Below are 24,053 nucleotides of genomic sequence, written 5' to 3'. Positions count from 1 at the left end.
AATATTTCAAATATAAATCTAGTGATAGACTCTGATATTAGGGAATTTAAATTTAGCATTAACTCTAAAAAGTTGATAGCAATTAGCCAAGCAGAGGGAACTTTTGAACCAATTGTATAGTTACTGGAGTTGGTAAACACTGTTCATTCTTCATTGCAAATTACCAAAAGAAGAAAGCCAAATTGTTATAAAACAATTATATAAAAGTCTTAATTTTTACATATTTTAATTGCAAGAAGAATAATATGAACATTGTTTATAAGAAGATTTAATCCAAATCCCAACATAAAAGCAAAACAAACGAGTCTAAAATAACAATTACCAATGCAGTTGATATGAATACAAAATAAAAGTGCTTTCAGTCATTATTTGTTTTGCATTTTAATACATTATATGAGTAACTAGAATAACTTATTTTGCTCAATATCATCTGCATTGTTTCTAAGCCCATAAAAATGAGTTCTTAGTCCTTTTTCTATGTACTTAGAGTAGTATTTTCTTGTTTGTTTTTGTGTAATTCTGAGTACTTATTAATTGATTTTGAAAGAGAATTGCTTTCCTCCAGTACATTTGGCAGAAACCATCAGCCCTTATCCCAACTACTGGTTTTTCTACTATTCCAGACCTTTTTCTTGCACACGGTTGTGACAAGACAGTGGCTCAGGAAGAGTCACTTCCAGCTTGTACCAGAGCTGAAAGGAGATCTCTCATCATAAAAGATGCCCAGGATTTACTATGTAGCACTGTGAATAGTTCCCTCCAAATCGTTCCCAGGGCAGTGCTCTCAGATATATATTGACAACTTATCTTTATACTCAGTGCCATTGGGAACATGCAGAACAGATTCCCAAACTTTCTGTGTCTTCTACTGACTTTTACAGACTGTCTCCAACCCTATATCACCTTAGAAAAACTGGAAGGCATGAAATAATGTTACTTATTCTTTCATCCCATGGCTCTACCTCCCAGTTTCACCAAGTCTTGGCAGCTCAGGAACATGGCTCCAGGCTTTCTCCTCCTCATCACTCCTATTAGATATATAAAATGATAATTACAAATTACTTAGGAAAGGCTTTTTTTTTTTAGTTTTTTAAAAATTATTTATTTTTTAATTTACATTCAAGTTAGTTAGCATATAGTGCAACAATGATTTCAGTACATTCCTTAATGCCCCTTACCCATTTCGCCCGTACTCCCTCCCACAACCCCTCCCACAACTCTCTATTCTCTATATTTAAGAGTCTCTAATGTTTTGTCCCCCTCTCTGTTTTTATATTATTTTTCCTTCCCCTCACTTATGTTCATCTGTTTTGTATCTTGAAGTCCCCATATGAGTGAAGTCATATCATATTTGTCTTTCTCTGACTGGCCAGTTTTGCTTAGCATAATACCCTCTAGTTCTATCCACATAAGCAAATGGCAAGATTTCATTCTTTTTGATCACCGAGTAATACTTCATTGTGTGTGTGTGTGTGTGTGTACACACACACACACACACACACACACACACACACACACACACATATATATATATATATATATATATATATATATATATATATATATACCACATGTTCCTTATCCATTCATCCATTGGTGGACATTTGGGCTCTTTCCATACTTTGGCTAAGGTTGATAGGGCTGCTATAAACATTGGGGTGCATGTGCCCCTTCAAACAGTATACCTGTATCCCTTGGATAAATACCTAGTAGTGCAATTGCTGGGTCGTAGGGTAGTTCTATTTTTAGTTTTTTGAGGAACCTTCATCCTGTTTTTTAGAGTAGCTACACCAGTTTGTATTCCCACCAGCAGTGCAAAAGAGATCCTTTCTCCGCATCCTCGCCAACATCTGTTATTGCCGGAGTTGTTAGTGTTAGCCATTCTGACAGGTATGAGGTGGTATCTCATTGTGGTTTTGATTTGTATTTCCCTGATGCTGAGTGATGTTGAGCATTTTTTCATGTGTCTGTTCACCATCTGGATGTCTTCTTTGGAGAAGTGTCTATTCATGTCTTTTGCCCATTTCTTCACTGGATTATTTGGTTTTTGGTGTTGAGTTTGATAAGTTCTTTATAGATCTTGGATACTAACCCTTTATCTGATGTCATTTGCAACAATCTTCTCCCATTCTGTTGGTTGCCTTTTCGTTTTGCTGACTGTTTTCTTCGCTGTGCAGAAGCTTTTTATTTTAATGAGGTCCCAATAGTTCATTTTTGGTTTTGTTTCCCTTGTCTCTGGAGACATGTTGAGTAAGAAGTTGCTGCAGCTGAGGTCAAAGAGGTTTTTGCCTGCTTTCTCCTCGAGGATTTTGATGGCTTCCTGTCTTACATTGAGGTCTTTCATCCATTTTGAGTTTATTTTTGTGTAAGAAAGTGGTCCAGGTTCATTTTTTTGCATGTCACTGCCCACTTTTCCCAGCACCATTTGCTGAAGAGACTGTCTTTATTCCATTGGATATTCTCTCCTGCTTTGTTGAAGATTAGTTGGCCATACATTTGTGGGTCCATTTCTGGGTTCTCTATTATGTTACATTGATCTGAGTGTCAGTTCTTGTGCCAGTACCATACTGTCTTGATGATTACAGCTTTGTAGTACAGCTTGAAGTCTGGGATTGTGATGCCTTTAGCTTTGGTTTTCTTTTTCAAGAATCCTTTGGCTATTCGGGGTCTTTTCTGGTTCCATACAAATTTTAGGATTGTTTGTTATAGCTCTGTGAAGAATGCTGGTGTTATTTTGATGGGGATTGCATTGAATATGTAGATTGCTTTGGGTACATTTTAACAATATTTGTTCTTCCTATCCAGGAGCATGGAATCTTTTTTCCATTTTTTTTGTGTCTTCTTCAATTTCTTTCATAAGGTTTTTATAGTTTTCAGCGTATAGATTTTTCGCCTCTTTGGTCAAATTTATTCCTAGGTATTTTATGGGTTTTGGTGCAGTTGTAAATTGGATTCATTCCTTGATTTCTCCTTCTGTTGCTTCATTATTGGTATATAGGAATGCAACCGATTTCTGTGCATTGATTTTATATACTGCAACTTTGCTGAATTCATGGATCAGTTCTAGCAGTTTTTGGTGGAATCTTTTGGGTTTTCCATGTAGAGTATCATGTCGTCTGTGAAGATTGAAATTTTGACTTCCTCCTGGCTGATTTGGATGCCTTTTATTTCCATGTGTTGTCTGATTGCAGAGGCTAAGACTTCCAATACTATGTTGAATAACAGTGGCGAGAGTGGACATCCCTGTCTTGTTCCTGACGTTAGGGGAGGAAAGAGTTTTAATATTAGCTTTTTAATAATAAAAAAAGTCTAAATGTAATTATGTAAGGATTTATGTCCAATTTTTAATCTAATGAATTATTGATATTTAACAAATAATATTTACCATATGTTAATATTCTACAAGCACATTTTTCCAATATCTTAACCCAATGCTTACAGTTTCTCAACATTTAAATAGAAAAATATTACCTAAATAAATTCTGCATCTTGAATTTGTGCCTTTAAGACTCTCTTTATCATTGAGGGCTAATGTTGGCAATACACTAATACTCTAGATTTATTGTAAATTTACAAATTAGGATAGGCTCTAGCCAGACATTAACCCATTTGTTCAATCAGTTCAATCAATTTCTGGTAGAAAATAACTGAAAACCTTGCCCCATTGCAAAAGTAGGGTAAAAGACAGAAAATGGTAATTTGTCACTTTTTCATAGCAAGAAGGAAATGGGCATCACAGAAAATAGGAGCAAAAGGGTAGAGAGGAGAGGAAAAAGAGGGAGAAGGGAAGGGAGAGAGTCAAATGTAGAAAAGAAAGTTATATATGGATGATAACATAAAAAAGTTTATTAATTTGATATGAATTTATATGGTATACAGAGAAAGGTGTATATTGTTTTGAAGAAGACAGTGACAAAATCTATGTGCATGTTACTACTAGAGCTCAACATACATATACCCTGTGACACAGCAGTTCCACTCCTGGGTAAATATCCAATTCAAGAATACATGTACAAGAATGCTCATAATAGCCCCAAACCAGAAACCATACAAACTTCCATTAGCAATAAAATAGATAAATCAATTAGGGTGTATTCAGACAAGAAAAAGAATGAACTGATAAAATAACATGAAATAATCTCATAGACATAATATTGAATGAAAGCAGTCAGACACAAAACAATTCTGTGGCATATGACTGCATTCACACAGAATTCAACAACCTGAAAACAAATCTATGGTTATAGCAGACAGAATAATGATTCCTTGAAGGATACAGATTGGAAAGAGCTTGAGAATACTTCTAAGATACTGGAAACATTCAAAGTATTCATTTGAATGTTGTTTATGTGGTTGATATATCTAGTCAGGTAAAAACGTGAAAATTCATTTTACCATACACTAAAGATTTACAGCAATAATAATAAAAATAAAAGAATGATTATGCTATTTAAAAGATAGTGCAAAACATAGCAATGTGGAATCCAAAATATTTAACTACCAGTATAGCTTGAACTTTGACCAATCAGAAAATATGCCCAACCAAACAGAATGTATTTCATGACTCAAAGAACTGCTATTCTGAACAGATAGAAATTCTAGCAAGAAGAAACAGTGATTGTAGCTTTGGAAACTCCTTTATAATGTTGCTCGGCACATGCCTCAACTGATGATTTCCTCAGAACTCTACTTACTTATCCTGGTTGACGTTTTTTGTTTTTTTTAATTCAGAATGTCTGGCCCTTTGCTCTTTTTTTAAAATAAATATTTATTCATTTTTGAAAGAGAGTGTGATCAGGGGAGAGGCAGAGAGAGACAGAGGATCCAAAGTGGGCTCTGCTCTGACAGCCTGATGCAGGGCTCAAACTCAAGAACCATGAGCTCATGACCCAAGCTTAAGCCAGAAGTTCAACTGACTGAGTCACCCAGGTACCCCTGGCCTTTTTTCTAATTCTCAACTCCAATCCCTGGCATCACTGTTTCTTCCTTCTCCTCCCACACAAACATAAAGCTTCCTCAAATAAAGGAACCCTTTAGTGTTGAAGATCTTTCTGCTTAAACTCCACCTTCTCTGTCACATGAAGTTAAACTGTAGTCAGTATTTTGCTTTAAGAAAGATCTTTGTTTAATTTCTTTTTTTTAATGTTTATTTATTTTTGAGAGACAGAGACAGAGTGTGAGCAGGGGAGGGGCAGAGAGAGAGAGAGAAAGACACAGAATCTGAAGAGGCTCCAGGCTCTAAGCTGTCAGCACAGAGCCCGATGCAGGGCTCAAACTCACAAGCCATGAGATCATGACCTGAGCTGAAGTCGGACGCTTAACCGACTGAGCCACCCAGGTGCCCCATGATCTTTGTTTAATTTCTTACTCCATCATTTACTGGTTCACCTTAGCACGTCTCCTCATCGTCACTCTTTTATTTTCAATTTTTAATTGTGTCAGCCAATTCTGCTGGTGATGACAAATGAAATAGAAGAGCTTCTTAGAAGAAGTCCCTGTTACCTTTCTTTATCTACCCTCTGTTACACTGCCCTGGATGCAACTCTTTAAATTATTCCTGCTTTTTAGTTCTCTTGGTGCTCATCTCAAAGCTGTAGATAATGTTTTTGCTCCTTTTTAAAATCAACTTTGACAATATATGTCACTTTTGTCCAATGTTCTGGTAATGAAGCACCTTCATATGAATTTTCCAATCGTATGAATCTTACCTCCCCAAGATTAAAACTCAGTTCCCTAGTCTCTTTCCATATAGAGGTTTTGCTACAGGACTGGTATGTGACTTTATTCCATCCAGTCAGACTCAACAGTCTGAGAAAGTGATTTGGATGTAAGTGACTTGAGGAAAAGGGCTTCAATCCATATTTCTTTGCTGAGAGGGTTGGGGTAGCAAGCTTTGAGGAATCAGTAATTCCGATTTTCTTTAGCATTCAGTGGGGCAGCCATAGTGACAAATTTCTTCATTAAGACTATTTTTGCTTTGTGGTCTTAGACATTACTCCTGGAAGCTTAATTCCAAACCTGGTTATTTCACCCTCCCCCAAATTATGTGAGTTTCCTAGTGTTCTTTTTAATAAACTTCTTTTCAGCTTACCCACTAGAGTTACAGAATTCAATTGCCTCTTCAGTATGAATGATGAGCATTTAGGTCAATTACCCTACACTCATCCACCTTACTGCTCTCTGTTAGATATTAATATTATAATGTAATTCTCTTATTGATGATCTGTGTAATTGTTTCCATCAATTTTCATCAGTTTCTCTTGATTTCTCACTTTCTAATTGGAAGGTATTAGCACCCTGCCTTTCTTTCACTTTCATCCAACCCCAACCTTTTCTGACTATTCACTTCTCAATTTAGGTCAGCCTCACTCTTACTTTTATGTTGTCCATTAATATTTACGTTCTCTTCTGCAACCAGTTCCTGGGCTTCTAGGTTTTGTCTGTAGGTTGATTCTAAAGTTAAAAGCCATTACATGAGTTACTTTTTAAATTTTGTGGATAGGTAAATTCAAACTGTGGAATCCATGTGGTAACATTACTTTCCTCCTCTTCCAAACCAATATCTTGACCTCTGTACTATATAAAGGAGACTGTTTCTAGCATTGGGTCAAAAGTATTACTATTTCTTATTCTCTAACAATTGCTTGAAATCATATCACATTTTAATTATTTGCTTAATATTTGAACGATGGCTTTCTTTCATTCTTATATTATTTGACCTTATACTATTCTCAATTACTTTCAATTTTTAGTTTTGCTTTCTATTATATCAGGATAGATGTAATATCTTTCTTTTCTTTTTAGTCTTTCTTTTCTTTTTCACAGAACTATTCATCTTTTTGCCATGACTTGGATTGTTTGCCCTGTAGATCTGGTACAAAACCATGACTATGAGACTTCTTTTCTTTGTTCTTCTAGAATAAATTTACTCTTTCCTGGATTATTTCATTTCCAAGGTATTGATTTACTCCCTTATTTTGTTGAAATATGTCATCAAATCACTGTCTGCAAAACACAAATGAGAGGTAAAGTTGATAATTCCTTGCATACCTGAAAGTGTCCTTAGTTGAATACAGACCTCTGGGTGGAAAATAGCCTTTCTTCAGAACTTTTAGGCATCACTATCTTGTCCACATGCTTCTAGTTCTGCTGATTCCAGGTGGAAGCCACTCTTTCTCATCCTTTTATAAGTGGGTTGTCATTTCTCTCTGTATACTTTTAGGATTATCTCTTTATCTTTCATATTCTAAAGTTTTTAAAACTCAAAGCTATGTGCAGATCTTTATTCATTTATTGCACTGGATACTTGATGGATCTTTTCAACCTCAAGACTCATGTCCTTCTTTTCTGGGAAATTTTTCTTTGATTATTTCTTTGATAACTTCCTTGCCTCCATTTTCCTTGTTCTCTTCTTATGGAAATCCTGTTAGCAGGATATTGGATTATTACATCTATTATCCTTTACCTAACATTATCTGTTTCTTTGTCTTTCTGTTTCATGCTAGAATATTTTCTCAAATTTATTTTCTAGTTCTAGTAAATGTCTTATGTCTGCAATTTTTGTTGTCAATCTCTAAGATTTTCTTATTCTATGATTATGTCAATGTTATGTCATTCTTCTTGTTTCATAATTTCATCCAAATATATTTGTATGTAATACTTAGAATTTCATTAAGGTTAGTATTGTATATACTAACAACATGAGTTTGAACTGATCCACTTATACACGGGTTTTTTACAGTACAGTACTGTAAGTATATTATCTCTTCCTTATGATTTTAACATTTTATTTTCTCTAGCTTACTTAATTGTGAGAAATCATTATATAATACATACGACATAGAAAATAAGTGTTACTGTTTATATGATCAATAAGGCTCCAGTCAACAGTAGGCTATTAGTAGTTAAGTTTGGGGAGAGTTAAAAGTTATATGTGGAATTTTACTGTAGGGGGGGGAAGGGGGGTCAGTGCCCTAACCCCCAAGTTGTTTAAGGGTCAATTGTAATTTATGTGTTCATATCCCCAGACACATATAAATTGAAAATAGTAAATGAGTAAGGCTTTTTTTAATGTTTATTTATTTTGAGAGAGAGAAAGAGAGAAAGAGAGAGTGTGTGAAAGAGAAAGAGAAAGCGAAAGCTAGTGGGGGAGGGGCAGAGAGAGAGGGAGGCAAAGAATCCCAAGCAGGCTCCACATTGTCAGTGCAGAGCCCAACAAGGGGATCAAACTCACGAACCTATGAGATCATGACCTGAGCTGAAATCAAGAGTAGCATGCTTAACTGACTGAGCTATCCAGGCACCCTGAGTAAGACTTTTTAAGTTGTTTTCTCCCCCCTGAATTATCTTTGTTTCCTTCAGTATCTTTGTTCTTTCTTTTTTTTTTTTTACTGCACTTTCTTTCTTGTACATGGGGTGATATTTAGTTGTCCACTTCCATTTAAACAGAAGTATGGTATAGTTGGTATCCAATGCTGGAGCACTGTCAACACAAGGCAGTCGCATGGTTTCATAAATATAGAGTTTTAACAGGTAAACCAATCTCGGGGGTTAAAAGTCAACATGGTTATCTACATTTGGTGGTATAGAGATTAGAAAGAGGCTTATGGGAGCCTCTAAGACACTAGATATTTTCTATTTCTTGATCTAGATGCTTAAATACAGAGGTACATTTCCCTTGTGAGAATTTATCAGCTGTAGTCTTATGATTTCTTAAATTTTACGTATTTATTTATACTTAACCAGAAGAGTTTTGGGGAAAAAAACTGGTGGAAAACAATTTGATAGTGAGACACAGAAAGTAGTAAAAAATTGAAGAGAAAGCTAAACAATTAGGGAGTACACTCCAAAATGTTCTTGATCTAGACATTCTGTTTGTTCCCACTAAGGCCCATGAGGCTTATCCTATCCTAACACCTTCCTATTTTGTCTGGTGAAGGCAGACAAACACTCAAAACACTCAAGATATTTTATACAAAATTTCTGTAGAAGGAAACCATAGTATCCATTAACCTGAGAACAAATGCATTAGGAACAAATGGAAATTACAAAAAAATGCAAGTAGATAAGAAAACAATGTCAATTCTAATGGGAGTTTTAGTGAATTATCTTTTGTGATTTGGAAGTCCTTCTTTTGTGTTTCCATATGATCCTTGCAAAAATTTATCATAGAAATTTTAACCTCTATTATAATCGTCTACTAATGTGTCCCTCCTGTTCTCTAGAACAGCATTGTCTAATAGAAATTAAATGCAAGCCATATATGAAATTTTACATTTTCTAGTAGCCATGTCTTAAAAAAACAAAAAAGAAATAAGCACAATTAATTTTAATCATAAAACCTAATCTTAATGATAGAGGTACTTAATTCAATATAACTAAAATATTATTTTAGTATGTAATTAACATAATAAATTATTGGGATATTTAGAATTCTGTTTTTTAACGAAATCTTTGAAATCCAATGTATATTTTACTCTTAAAGCACATCTCAATTTTGGACTAGCTACTTTTCAAGTGCTCAACAGCCACATGTAGCCACTGGCTGTCATCACAGACAATGGAGCTCTAGAATGAAGCACAATGAGGGCAGTGACTGTTTCTTCTTGTAACTGACAGAGCACCACCATACAGTAGGTGGTGACACCAGTAGGACAAATAGTCCTTTTTACCATCTCCTTAGATGTGTAAAAACTGATATAATAATTGTAAGAGGTTCTCAATCTTATTTCATTACTCTATTTGAGATTTACTATAAACCAGGCCCTGTACTGACTGCCATGAATTATTAGGGTATCAACTGGAAAATAAATCACAAAGTGATGTAAAGGTCGCCAATTATGAATAAAACTTTACGAATAATCTAGAGAGAATGAAAGTTATCGCCAGGCATGACTGAAATTACACTTTAAAATTGTGTTTAATGCTAAACATGTTATGATTTTATATTAATTCTGACAAAGGTTAAAAGAAACACACAGAATTGGGTTTGAATTCACGTTCTTAAATTTTTAGCTGAAGTTAGGTTTTTCATTTCTAAAAGTGGGATAAAATTGATTTATATCCTAGAGCTCTTGAAAGTATTATAAAGCACAACACACACAGGGTTTTACATAGTAGCTGATCCATAGAAAGCACTTGATAAAAATTTAATCTTATTATAGTTATGTCATAGGTAGATCAACATTCTATCAACTATTAACTTGAGGCATCATACTACCTGATTTCAAAATATACTACAGGGCTATGGTAATCAAAACAGCATGGTGCTGGAGAAAAAACAGACATATAGACCAATGGAACAGAATAGAGATCCCAGAAATAAGTCCACACCTATACTATTGACTAATATTTTATAAGAGAGCCAAGAATATTAAAAAAATATAGTCTCTTCAATAAATGATGCTGGGAAAACTGGATACTCACATGTGAAAAAATGAAACTGGACCCCTGTCTTAACTCCATACATAAAAATCAACTCAAAACGGCTTAAAAGGCTTAAATTCCATGAAATTATAAAACTCCTACAAGAAAACATAAGGAGCAAGCTCTATGACATTGGTCTTGGCAATGATTTTTTGAGATAAGAAACCAGAAGCTCAGACAATAAAAGCAAAAAATAAACAAGTGGGACTACACTAAACTAAAACGCTTCTGCGTTTAGCAAAACGAAATCATCAACAAAATGAAAAGGCAACCTATGGAATGGATGAAAATGTGTCCAAACCACACATTCAAAAAGGGATTCATATCCAAAATGTGCAAGGGCTCATACAACTCACTAGCAAAAAAAATCCAGATAACCCAATTTTTAAAAATGGGCAAAGGACCTGAATGAACATTTTTCCAAAGAAGCCATACAAATGGCCAATAGGTACATGAAAATATGCTCAACATAACTAATCACAAAGGAAATCCTAATCAAAACCACAATAAGATATCACCTCATACCCATTGAGATGTTTATTATCAAAAAACAAGAGATAACAAATACTGGCAAGAATGTGGATGAAAGGGAGCACTTGTATACTCTTGGTGGAAATGTAAACTGGTACAGCCATTATGGAAAAGAGTATGGAGGTTCCTTAAGATACTAAAAATAGAACTACTATATGATCAGCAATCCCACTTGTGAGTATATATCCAAAGGATATGAAAACAGGATATCAAAGAGATATTTGGACTGCTGTGTTTATTGCAGAATTATTCACAGAAACCAAGGTATAGAAACCACTTAAGTATCCACTGGTGAATGAAAGGGTAAAGAAAATGTGAAATTTATCACACACACACACACACACACACACAGAAGAATATTATTTAACCTTTGAAAATAAGGAAATCTTGTCATGTGCCACAATGTGAGTAAAATTGCAAGTAATTTTGTTAAATGAAATGAACCAACAGAGGAAAACTAACACTTCATGGAATCCCTTATATGAGTTTTTAAGTCAAACTCAAAGAAATGGAGAAGAGAATGATGGTGGCCAAGGGCTGGAATGGAGGTGGGGAGGGATAAGGAGAGGTTTGAAAAAGAGTATAAACTTTTAGTTGTAATATGAATAAACTTTGAGAATCTATAAGATTCTCTATAAGAATCTATAATCTATATAAGATGGTGACTATAGTTTATAATACTTCATTGTATAATTGAAATTTGCTAAGAGAAAAGAACTTAAGTGTTCTCACCAAAAAAAAAGGAAAAAGGAAATATATGAGGTGAGGTATGTGTTCATTTTTTTTAATGTTTATTTTTGAGAGAGAGACAGAGAGACAGAGTGGGAGCGGGGGAAGGGCAGAGAGGGAGACACAGAATCTGAAGCAGGCTCCAAGCTTTGAGTTGTTAGCACAGAGCCTGACTTGGGGCAATAACCCACAAACTGCGAGATCATGACCTGAACTGAAGTCAGATGCTTAAATGACTGATCTACCCAGGTGCCCCATGGTGGGAATACTTTCACAATGTGTACATACATCAAATTGTCATTTTGTACAGTTTAAATGTGCTGTGGTTTTAGTTTCTTTCTAAATCAGGTAATGCTGAAGCAACAGCAAATGGTTACATTGTTATGACTTCCACAAAACTTAGGTTTCATAGTGCCATCTGGAGTGAGAAAGCCTTTAAAAACTTAGTATTTTTCCTAATGAATCAGTGGCCTTGACCATGACACTTAAGTATTTTGTGCCTCAGTACACTTATCTGAAAGTGGAAATATGAGTGTTTATGTGACAGTTCTAAATATATATTAGTTATTATTCCTATTAGAAATATAGTCAGTGAAGTAGAAAAAGAAACAAATTAGAGCAGGAGAAAAATAACATGGTGGGTGTTAACTTGCCACTCTAGTACCCAATCTGTCGAAGAACAAATAGGCTCTTTTTTGTGAATACCTGGAAATATTTGTTAAAGTGGTATCGTGATTGTTGAGGAAGGAGGTCTTGAATGTGAAGAATGAGATTAAAACAGTAAGTCTGAATTACTAATGGTTAAATGACTTTGTTTATTCAGGCTAGTAATAATCACCTGTACTAGGCAAAAATGTTAATTAATTCTGTTTCTTCTCCACATGTGTTTCCCGTGCCCCCACCCCACCCCACCCCCACCCCCCACCCAAGGCAGAATTTGGTGATTGCAGCATGTGGCCCTACGGAAGTTCTAAACAGATGTATATTTTGCCTTCTTGTAAAGTCATACTGTTCACGGGAGACTTGTCTCAGCTTAGAGAGGTAGGAATGTTTCAGACTTAATATGACATCAATAAAATATTTTGCCATGTATCAGAAGGAATAATCACTTTGTAAAATTGTCATATCCATTGGATATCAGCAGAGACCTGAAAACAACAAGAAACCATCTTGTAAATTGAGCTGCAGTTTACTCGTCTCTGAAATAGGATAACAACATGCTCTCTATCAAAGGTCTCACATAAGGAGAAAATGTTATAATACATGTAAAGTAGCAGCACATAGTAAACACGAGCAAAAGAAATTTGGGGGAGTAAACATAAATTAATCCCCTAAATAGCAGTGTTCTGTGTGTTTGAAATGATAAGGAATTGTTAAGTATTCAAGTTGGTGGAGTGGAAAGAACGGAAGCTTCATCGCTCTCATGTACCATTATAGACCCACACTTCCAGCCTTAAATTATCGTTCTGCAGGATGTCAGAACCATCAGTGCTTTAGAGAGCCTTCATCTTAAGAGTTTTCCTTTTGGCAAATTGATTGATGTCTCTTTGCTTGTGAGTAGAATTTTCCTCACCTGGGAATGTCTTCTTCCATTAATTTTCTTATAGAACTCCTGTTTAATCTTTCAAGGGACATTTTCATGTGATTTCCTCTCAAATTCTTTGTACACAAAAGCCGCTGGATATACATGGTATCCATCAGAATGTAACCAGCCTGTCTTTAAAATCCCCTATTACCTTGCTTTTCAATCATGGTAGAGTGATGTTTCAACTTCTCACCTGGCTGGACCCAAAGCTGTTCCTGGCCCCACAGAGACATTAATAGCCAGGCCCCAAGCACTGGGATGCTACCATTTCAGCTCTGCAGTTCCTGCTCTTATTTTCAGTTCCTTGTCTTTTCTGGCAATTAGTGGCCTCTCCTCCTCCCCACCCCCCATTTTTCTTTTGAGCTCAGCTATTCATCTGTTTTAAAGTTATATGTATTACCCAGCCTTTCTGGGTGTGGGTAGCAAGTGTTTTCATATTAGTTGAGTCCATTATCCTCCCTTAACTGCTGTATTTGCTCCAAGTATAATTCTTTATTAAAGTATTTGCTTTTCAACCACAGGAACATAATGCTCGTTTTTCAAAGGTGGCATTTTAGACTACCCTTAAAGAAACAGATGTCCATCATAGCATTTGGCTCACATCCTTAACATGACATTTACCAAAACAGGCTGCACATAGGTTGCATCCAAAATTTAACTGCTGACAAACTCATTCTAATACCTCTTGATGTCAGTTTCCTTCTTTCTCAACCCACAGATGCTGCCGTGCCCCTTTGCAAGATAACGTGTGCACTTTGCAGATATTCTCCAAGGTGACAGAGAAATGAAGAACTGTGTGTACTCAGTTTTGAAAGAGATTTGGTTCGCCCTATTTTGTAGTGTACCTGGATCCCAATTCATATGATAATCGAAATCTCTGCTGTAGTTTGTAGACAATGAGTGTGCCATTCTGCTGCTGCTTTAGTAAAATTAAGGTGCAGCCTTCCTCTTTTATGAAGGCATGTATACTAGATGTGACTCATAATGGATAAAAGACAGCAATTAAATGCATTGAAGTGAATTACAACTCTTTGGAGACATTGAATCTGGTGTTAATTTGGTGGCATCAACAGTGGCATTTGGAATTCTGTTCAGCTTTATAATTTAACTTTCCAGCTACCCTTCACACCTAAGCCAATTTATGAGAGACAATGTTTGGTATATGAGATATGTAGCTCTTCTAGATATTAGGAGTATACTGTTTATCTTTTCAGATTCAGCAAGCTCTTGATTATGTTCCACAAATAGCCACATTCAGTTCATTTATCTTTTATTCTCAAATTTATCCTGAATATGTTATACATATGTTACCTAATAAAAATCACAATATGGCTAATAGGGGAAAAAATAACACATATTGTTTAATGGGATGTTTACTCCTGCTAAGATAATATAGATAAAATTCTATCAATATAACCCCTTGGACAGAGTAGAATAGCATCAAATTTTCTCATTCTATAATTCTGAAAAACTCTATTCACTCTCTCTGAATACTTTTTGACCTTTACTCTCTATTTTTCTTATAATGTCCTTTTTATAACTGCATATTCAGATATCACTGTGTATTTTATTAACTATAAATATTATTTAAGGTGTAATTTATTTGATATGAAATAGCTTACATAATATCTCACACATGAAATACAAATGTAGATTCAAAAAAGAAGACATGCAAATCATAGGAAGAAAGTATAAAAATGATTGCCAATAAAATATGTAGTAGTTATAATCTTTATTATGATGCAGCATTTTAAAAATTTATATTTTAGATAAAAGGAAAGAGATGGAACACTAAGTAATTCAGCCCTCCCTACCCCTTGGGTGGAGTAGGGTGGGTAGTAGAATGATTAGGGGAAGAGCTGGGCTTCCCTGGACATAGTTTAGGAAAGGGACTGTCGGCCTTTCAGGAAATCCCTTCATCCCCTGTGGCAACTCATTCAATATAGTAAGGGAACAGTGGACAATGGGGCAGAGAGGTGCCTGGATTGCTAGGTTGAGATAACACTGTCAATTGCGCATAGATTATGTGAGGCATGTAGAATATCCAAGAGGAGAATCTAAGGGTACCAGGGAGACGCAGAAGTGCTGAAAAGCAAGTGGATCCAGAGTCCTGTGGTTGAGATGTTCAGGTGCAACTGTGTGGACCCCGTAAGTCAAAGCAAAGGGAAGTCTATGCCCTGGTACTACAGCAGGCCCATAGGCTAGGAACCACCAGTCTTATTATCAAATGTGATGGTAAAAAAGGCCAGTGCTAGAGATATAGAGGATGAACCAAATCAAGTGAAAGCCACACAGAACGAAACTAACACCCCCATCACAATATGTGTGACTCCTCCTCCGCCCCCAGATAGAAGGGGAGATATCCCTTATGGAAAATTTGTACTTGGAATTGGCGGAGTATTTACTCTCTTCACCAAGAAATAAAGACTGTTTAAACCTTAAATGCTTAACGTTAATTCTTAAGTGCTGATGGTGCTTTTGTTGGTTAAATTCTTGTGTCTCACTGAGTCCTATACTCCTATTCCAAAATTACCAGATTTAACAGTGGCTACACGTGAAGATTAGTTATGGAAAACATACAAATACAGTTTTTGGAATATCCAAAGTGCATAAATATCCTAACATACTATATTTCAGTATCTTATTTCTACCTATTTACATGGGCATTTTAGGAAGCCTATAGAAGACACAGATTGTAAAAGAAATAATTTCATTTGGCCACTTTTCTCTGTGCACACACAAAACCTACTCATCACTGCCAAGGCTTTTTTCACGACTGAGCACTTCCTCCTGCCAATGGTGGTTAGAGCTGTCATTTGCAAATCACATTATTAGAGCTTTCTAGGGAAAAAAATGATGTCAGTGATAACCTCCTCTAGAAGTTTCTGATGCTCAGTCAGTTGAGTGCCTGGCTCCTGATTTGCGTTCAGGTTATGATCTCAGAGTTTATGAGATGGAGCCTTGCATCAGGCTCTGTGCTGACAGTGCAGAACCTGCTTGGGTTTCTCTCTCCCTCTCTCTGTGCTCCTCCCCCCCCCCACCTTAAAATAAAGTAAACATTAAATTAAAAAGTATGTTAGTAGAATTCCTCCTTCTTCACTGGGTTTTACACATCGTTTTTTAAATTTCATTTATTTTTGAGAGAGAGACAGAGAGCATGCATGTGAGCAAGGGAGGGGCAGAGAGAGAGGGAGACAGAGGATCCAAAGTGAGCTCTGCACTGACAGCAGAGAGCCCAATGTGGGGCTTGAACTCACAAACTGTGAGATCATGACCTGAGCTGAGGGTGGACGTTTAACCAACTGAGCCTAACACATATTTTCTTTTAAGCCCATATATACATTTGTACCAAATCTCATAATCTGTATTTTAAAAAAAAAGAATGCAGTGTACCACTCTCTAAAGAGGTTATCTGTCTTTCTAGAAAGTTACTCAATTCTACCAAAATTTAAACAAATTAATTTCCAAGTCCTCAATCAATTATAAGTACATTTTTTTAAATATCCCAAATAATGCAGAGAAAGTGGAACCCTCTTGGACTATTGGTGGTAATGCAAACTGATGCAGCCAGTCTGAAGAACAGTGTAGAGCTTCCTCAAAAAGTTAAAAATAGGATTACCCTATGATCCAGCAATTGCACTATTAGATATTTATCCAAAGGATACAAAAATACAGATTCAAAAGGGTACATGCATCCCATTGTTTATAGCAGCACTATCAACAATAGCCAAACTGTGGAGAGATGTCCATCAACTGATGAATGGATAAAGAAGAGATGGTGTGTGTGTGTGTGTGTGTGTGTGTGTGTGTGTATATATATATATATATATATATATATATATATATATATATATACACATACCATATATATAATGGAATATTACTCAGACATCAAAAAGGAGGAAATCTTGCCATTTACAACTACCTAAATGGAGCTAGAAGGTACTAAGTGAAATATGTCAGAGAAAGACAAATACCATATGAATTCACTAATATGTGGAATTTAAGAAACAAAACAGGTGAACATATTGGAGGGGGGAAAAAGGGAAACAAACCATAAGAGACTCTTAGAGAACAAACTGAGGGTTGATGGAGGGAGATAGGTGGGGGATGGGCTAGATAGGTGATGGGGACTAAGGAAAGCACTTATAATGAGCACTCAGTGTTGTATGTAAGTGATGAATCATTGAATTCTCTTGAAACCAATGTTGCACTGTATGCTAACTAACTGGAATTTAAATACAAATTTGAGAAGAAAGAAAAAAATAAATTTCCCAAATAAATGATTAAATCATTTACAATTTTGTAACATCAAGTCACTATGTTTCATAAAGCCATGATTCTAAATAACTGCCCAAGATACAATTACATAGCAGTGATTTCTTCTAGTAAATCTTACTGTTGGAAAATAATTCCATTTTTAGGTTGTCAGCAATCAACGTTCTATATACATGGACGTGTGTGTGTGTATTCAAGTGAAATTTTTTCTGTTTTTGAGTGATTTATATATTTCTTCTACCCAAATAATAGATGATTTGACATAATCAAAATATGCTACTTTTCAAAATAAGTTATCTAATGAGGAATATAAGGATTCATATTGGAGCATAGGCTTTATAGACAAGTAGACCAGGGTTGAATCATGGTTCCAGCTGGCTGGGTAAGCTAAACAAGTTATACAATTTCCTTGGGGCCTTTCATTTCTGAATATCTAAACTACATGGCAGTGTATAGTAATAAAAATGTTAACCCTATATTGCTGTTGTAGGATCAAATAAGGTGTAATAATGTGTTTATTTCAGTGCCGGACATAAAATGGGTTCTTAATAAAAGTCTCTTTGAAACTGGAACTTCAGATTCTGTGTAACATTAGTGATGTGCTTTTGTTTCAGAATATCTGTTTCAGCTCCCCATAATTAGTTTATCTCTGTGTTCCTCTTATTCATCATTTGAGGCTGAACATACTGTTTATGGTGTATCTTTTCCATTACAGCCATTCTTTAGGTCTATTCTTTTCTCTCCATGACCAATTCATTTTGATTTAAGGTGGAGAGCTGAAGTATCAATTCATTATTTAGATTTTTGGTGTTTAATTTAAAAATTATCCTTGAGACTATTTTGGAATTAAAATATTACTAATTATAATAATTGGCATATGAGCTCTTAGGAAGTATAATATATAGACTCATATGTTTGACTCAAGGCTAATAGTCAACATGTACTTATTGAATCAATGTTTTGGAAATTTCTAAGATGTTCACTTTTTATTCTGGAAGGAAAATAATTTTTTAAAACACAGCTATAAAAGCAAGCAAACTGAAAAATATGATTCCTAAGAATCATTCTAAAAATAAAGAGCACCAAATAGAAGGATATTCTCTTACTCCTACACTAAACCATCTTGTGACCTCAGATGAGTTATATCCCCTCCCTAGGTCTCAATTCAAAAATGTGTAAAAGGAGGAGTTTGAACTCATGGCTTGTAGGGTTTTCCAATTTCTGTCTGATTTCTTCACATATAATTCCTATGTGAAACAAATAACATTGTTATTGTTTCACAACTAAAATTGCACAGTTTTGATTGTCACCCACTGTAAATGATCTATGAGCCTCAATAAGTATGGAAGTAGAGATTATAGGAAAGTGATTGCAGGGCCAAAGTTTAAACTTTTATGGTAACTATTATACCCACACTATACACAGGTTTCTAGCCCCTAGCTCTTGTAGGCTATGATCCCTAAGAGGACAGGAACCGTATCTACTAGCCTCATGGTTAAATCCTCAACGACTTCTATAGTGCTTGGCTCATAGTAGTTGATGAATAAATGTTTGTTAAATGAGTGGTGCAAATGCCTCCTACCTAGTTGCAAGGAAATTTTCACTGCAGGTTACTGTTTATAATTTTTTTATTTTGTTAATGTTTCTTTATTTTTGATAGAGAGAAATAGAGAATGAGAGAGAGAAAGACATACAGAGTGTGAGTGAGGGAGGGGCAGAGAGAGAGAGGGAGACACAGAACCCGAAGCAGGGTCCAGGCTCTGAGCTGTCAGCACAGAGCCCGATGTGGGGCTCACACTCATCAACTGTGAGATCATGACCTGAGCTGAAGTTGGACACTTAACCGACTGAGCCACCCAAGTGCCCATGCTGTTTATAATTTAAACAAAATGGAATATAATAGTACAAAAAAATATATGCTGAACCTCCTAGGAATCAAGAACTACGATTTTTCCTGGAGATACAAAATCTTAACCCTGAAAACTTGGATGTGACAAAAACATAGTAGATAATTTCTATGTGATGTGGTAAAATAGAAATAAGTAGCACAGTTATATCTAGCCAGAGAGGAGGTTCTGCTAAGGAGTTTTGGAGGGTGTGATCTCTGAGGTAAATCTTGGAGGACAGGTAGAGACTGGTGAAGAAAGGGAGAAAGATATTCCAAGCTTAAGTAACATGCCATGATTCAAGGCATGCCATTATAAAACCATCTTGGCCTCTCCTAAGATTTCTAATTACAGTAGACTATTTAGCCTCTTGGAACTCCTACTATATGGGTTCTGAGTTAGATAGATGTTAAGCTATTTAGTAATTAACTAGGCTGTGGTGGTTAATCCCACAGGAAATCCTAATTGAGAATCCATTTAACTGACTAGCTCTTAAGAGGTTGGACTATAGCACAGCAATGATGGCATTTGGATCAGTGTTTTCAACAAGAAAATAATTATTGGGGCGCCTGGGTGGCTCAGTCGGTTACAAATACGCCTCTTGATTTCAGCTTAGGTCATGATCTCATGGTTGTGGATTGAGCTCCAGCTCTACACTGGGTCCTGCAGAGCCTGCTTGGGATTCTCTCTCTTCCTCTCTCTCTGCCCCTCCCCCCTGCTTGCTCTCTCTCTCTCTCTCTCTCTCTCTCTCAAATAAATTAATTTAAAAAAATTACTAATTTTGAATTGATTGGAATTGAGTATTTTTAAAAATCCAGAACAAAAATCATAGTCAAGGAAAACTGACCATAATAAAGAAAAAGTAATTTTTTGTGACATTATGTCATTGGCCACACTATCTGCCAGGGTACCTATAACACTACAGGCACATAAGCATTTTTTTTTATTTATTTTTTTTTAATATATGAAATTTATTGTCAAATTGGTTTCCATACAACACCCAGTGCTCATCCCAAAAGGTGCCCTCCTCAATACCCATCACTCACCCTCCCCTCCCTCCCACCCCCCATCAACCCTCAGTTTGTTCTCAGTTTTTTTTTTTTTTTAACATTTTATTTATTTTTGAGACAGGGAGAGACAGAGCATGAACAGGGGAGGGTCAGAGAGAGGGAGACACAGAATCCGAAACAGGCTCCAGGCTCTGAGCTGTCAGCACAGAGCCCAACGCGGGGCTCGAACTCACGGACCGTGAGATCGTGACCTGAGCCGAAGTCGGACGCTTAACCGACTGAGCCACCCAGGTGCCCCTGTTCTCAGTTTTTAACAGTCTCTTATGCTTTGGCTCTCTCCCACTCTAACCTCTTTTTTTTTTTTTTTTCCTTCCCCTCCCCCATGGGTTTCTGTTAAGTTTCTCAGGATCCACATAAGAGTGAAACCATATGGTATCTGTCTTTCTCTGTATGGCTTATTTCACTTAGCATCACACTCTCCAGTTCCATCCACGTTGCTACAAAGGGCCATACTTCATTCTTTCTCATTGCCACGTAGTACTCCATTGTGTATATGAACCACAATTTCTTTATCCATTCATCAGTTTATGGACATTTTGGCTGTTTCCATAATTTGGCTATTGTTGAGAGTGCTGCTATAAACATTGGGGTACAAGTGCCCTTATGCATCAGTACTCCTGTATCCCTTGGGTAAATTCCTAGCAGTGCTATTGCTGGGTCATAGGGTAGGTCTATTTTTAATTTTCTGAGGAACCTCCACACTGTTTTCCAGAGAGGCTGCACCAATTTGCATTCCCACCAACAGTGCAAGAGGGTTCCCGTTTCTCCACATCCTCTCCAGCATCTATAGTCTCCTGATTTGTTCACTTTGGCCACTCTGACTGGCGTGAGGTGATATCTGAGTGTGGTTTTGATTTGTATTTCCCTGATAAGGAGCGACATTGAACATCTTTTCATGAGGCAGGCACATAAGTATTAATTCTAGGAGTGTGACTGAAGTTACAGGTAAACTCCTGGAATGCATCATTCAAGTAAATTTTTTGAGGATTACAATGTTGGTTGTGTGTGTGTGTGTGTGTGTGTGTGTGTGTGTGTGTGTGTGTCTTATCTTGACTCCCACTTCTTAATTTGACTGTGATGCTGGAGATACAGGTTAATTTGAGAACATGAGACTGATGAAGGTTTGTGTCAACATCTAAACTACTCACTCAGACATAGCCAAGTGAGGTACCCAAGAGCATCCAGAGGTTGTTCTTAAATGACTCCTTCTCTGTCCTCTGTACAATAATATTTTGTATTTAGTCCACTTGTTATTCGCATCACACACCTTATTTTTATTTCCTTCCTGTGTTCCACACTAGACTATATCCTCCTACAAAAGAGAGACCATATCTGTCACAGCTATATCTTCTGTGCCTTACCCAGGCCTGGCACATTGTAGATACTCACTGATGTTTGTGGAATGAGCTAATGAAAGGCTGTAGTTATGCTCTACGTAACTGCATAGGAACACATGGTCGAGTATAGAAGAAAATTCTAAGGACTAAATACACCATGCCATAATTTGCTTTGCCTCTCACAAGGCTTTACTGCAAAACATCTTCTGTTATTCTGCCATCTGTCTTACAACCTTTCCTTTTTCCATTTCCTGATTACCACTTATTTAAATTACTACCAACAGCAGAATCATTGCTTCCTTTCCTGCTGAGGTGGTATGATTTTAGGCAATTTATTTCTCCATTTGCCCTCTCACAGCCTTCTTTGCTCTTCAGAGATGATGCCTTCCCAAAGCAAAACCAGTCCCAGGCCAAAAGCTTTTCTCTCCTAACATAGTTTCCTTAGAAGATCCACCAGAAACCAAATTCCTCACTGTACCAGGTTGACGCCCCATTTCCCCAAGTGACAGTTCCAAAGCTTTAGTTTTTTCTTGTCCCACCATGCCCTTCTCCAATTTACCTCAGGAGATAGCATTGTATCGATCAAGAAGATAGAACATGCTTCCCTGCCTACAAACCCATCTGTAATTGCAAATATCACTACATTTTCCCCTCTAGTTTTACAAACATCTTTTTTCTCTTCAGACCCAACCTCTTGGGCTCTTGACCTCAGTCTCATCTGTTTACCCAAGTTTTTTGCTCTATCAGTTATAACACTGTTCTTTATGGCTTCGTTGTCTTCCTTCCACTGGACAATTCCTTTTATTTTATTTTATTTTTTTTAACGTTTATTTATTTTTGAGACAGAGACAGAGCATGAACGGGGGAGGGTCAGAGAGAGAGGGAGACACAGAATCTGAAACAGGCTCCAGGTTCTGAGCTGTCAGCACAGAGCCCATCGCGGGGCTCGAACTCACGGACTGTGAGATCATGACCTGAGCCAAAGTCGGACGTTTAACTGACTGAGCCACCCAGGTGCCCTGGAAAATTCCTTTTAAAATATACATACCTCTCATCCCTAAGGAGAGACTTCCCTTGACTCCATATCTACCTCCAAGTTTTCTGCTCTCTTCTCAATCATCATTTCACTCACATCGTTTCTCAGTGCTTAATTCATTCTGATTTGTCTTGTAATTTTACTACTCCATGGACACTCCTCAGCCAAAGTTTGCCTGCCAGTTAACTCCAAATTCACAGGTCAGAGCATCACTCTTCCATAAATGATACGGTGGAACTTGCTTCTTAAATCTTTTTAAATTATTGGTTTCCATCATACTCTTCCCCTTGCTCCTCCCTGCCACATTCTTCTTATTTTAAACCACTAATTCTCAGTCTACTTGTTCTGTTTCTCCTTAGTTCACATCTTAAATATTGGTATTTTCCCAAGGATTCTGCACTGTGCCCTCTTCACTTCTCTTTATATTTCCTTTTGCTGGGTGACCATCAAGTGTCATGGTTTTATCTGCCCCCTATACAATATGACTTCAATATGCCCCTCCTCTGGACTTGATATAACCGTCTACTATACCAGCTGGACATGACCACATAGACATTTCCTACAAATCAAACACAACATTTCAAAGCTGATGTTTTTGTTTACATATTAACTCCAGATTTATTCCTCTTATGTATTCTTTATTACGATGCATTCTGGATTATCCACTGAATGACCCCAAACAGAAACCTGGGGAATTTGTACACTGCTTCCATTCTACCACTCACTATATCTGTGCCAGTCAGGGTTTGATCAGAAAAAACAGAACCACTAGGAATGATAGAAAATGTGGATGTATGGGGGGATTTGACCCTATGATTTGTGAGACCTGGTTAAATAGTTTATATATGGCTGTTCCTTCTGCATCTGGAGCTGGATCTGGCTCAGGAAAAGTGAAGGGAATCTGGTGGGAATTGGAGGGCCTGTGGGTCCAGCAGCTGCTCAAGCCAGTAAGGTGAGCCAACATATCAGTAACAATGTGTCTGAGCTGCAACTGTGCCCAGTGCCCCCACTGACATCCCCAGCCTAAAAAGAATGTTACTGCTGTTTCATTTTTGTGTTCCAAATCTCACACAAATGTTTCACATCATTGGTGCTAACTTGCTCAGAAGTCCAGAAGGGACTTCTGAGAAACACTGTTCCAGCATGGCTAAACTGACACACTAGAAACTCATCACA

The 24,053-nt window shown here is 36.6% G+C and overlaps 1 long non-coding RNA gene across 2 annotated transcripts in view; it reads left to right on the top strand.

The window, feature by feature from the left end:
* LOC122204882 overlaps positions 1-14,486 on the top strand; it is a 33,799-nt gene extending 19,313 nt beyond the window's left edge. Inside the window, exons 2-3 of one of the 2 annotated variants that reach the window (XR_006195823.1) lie at positions 12,616-12,726; positions 13,989-14,486. This is a non-coding gene — a long non-coding RNA (uncharacterized LOC122204882). The remainder of the gene's footprint in view (positions 1-12,615; positions 12,727-13,988) is intronic. The other variant, XR_006195824.1, reaches the window with a different exon arrangement.
* Positions 14,487-24,053: the final 9,567 nt, after the last annotated feature.

The sequence above is a fragment of the Panthera leo genome, chromosome D4 (assembly GCF_018350215.1).
Source record: "Panthera leo isolate Ple1 chromosome D4, P.leo_Ple1_pat1.1, whole genome shotgun sequence".
In the NCBI taxonomy this organism is placed as follows: Eukaryota; Metazoa; Chordata; class Mammalia; order Carnivora; family Felidae; genus Panthera; species Panthera leo.
Note: the sequence above shows the minus strand (reverse complement) of the source record. Positions and strands in the feature narration are given on the sequence as shown.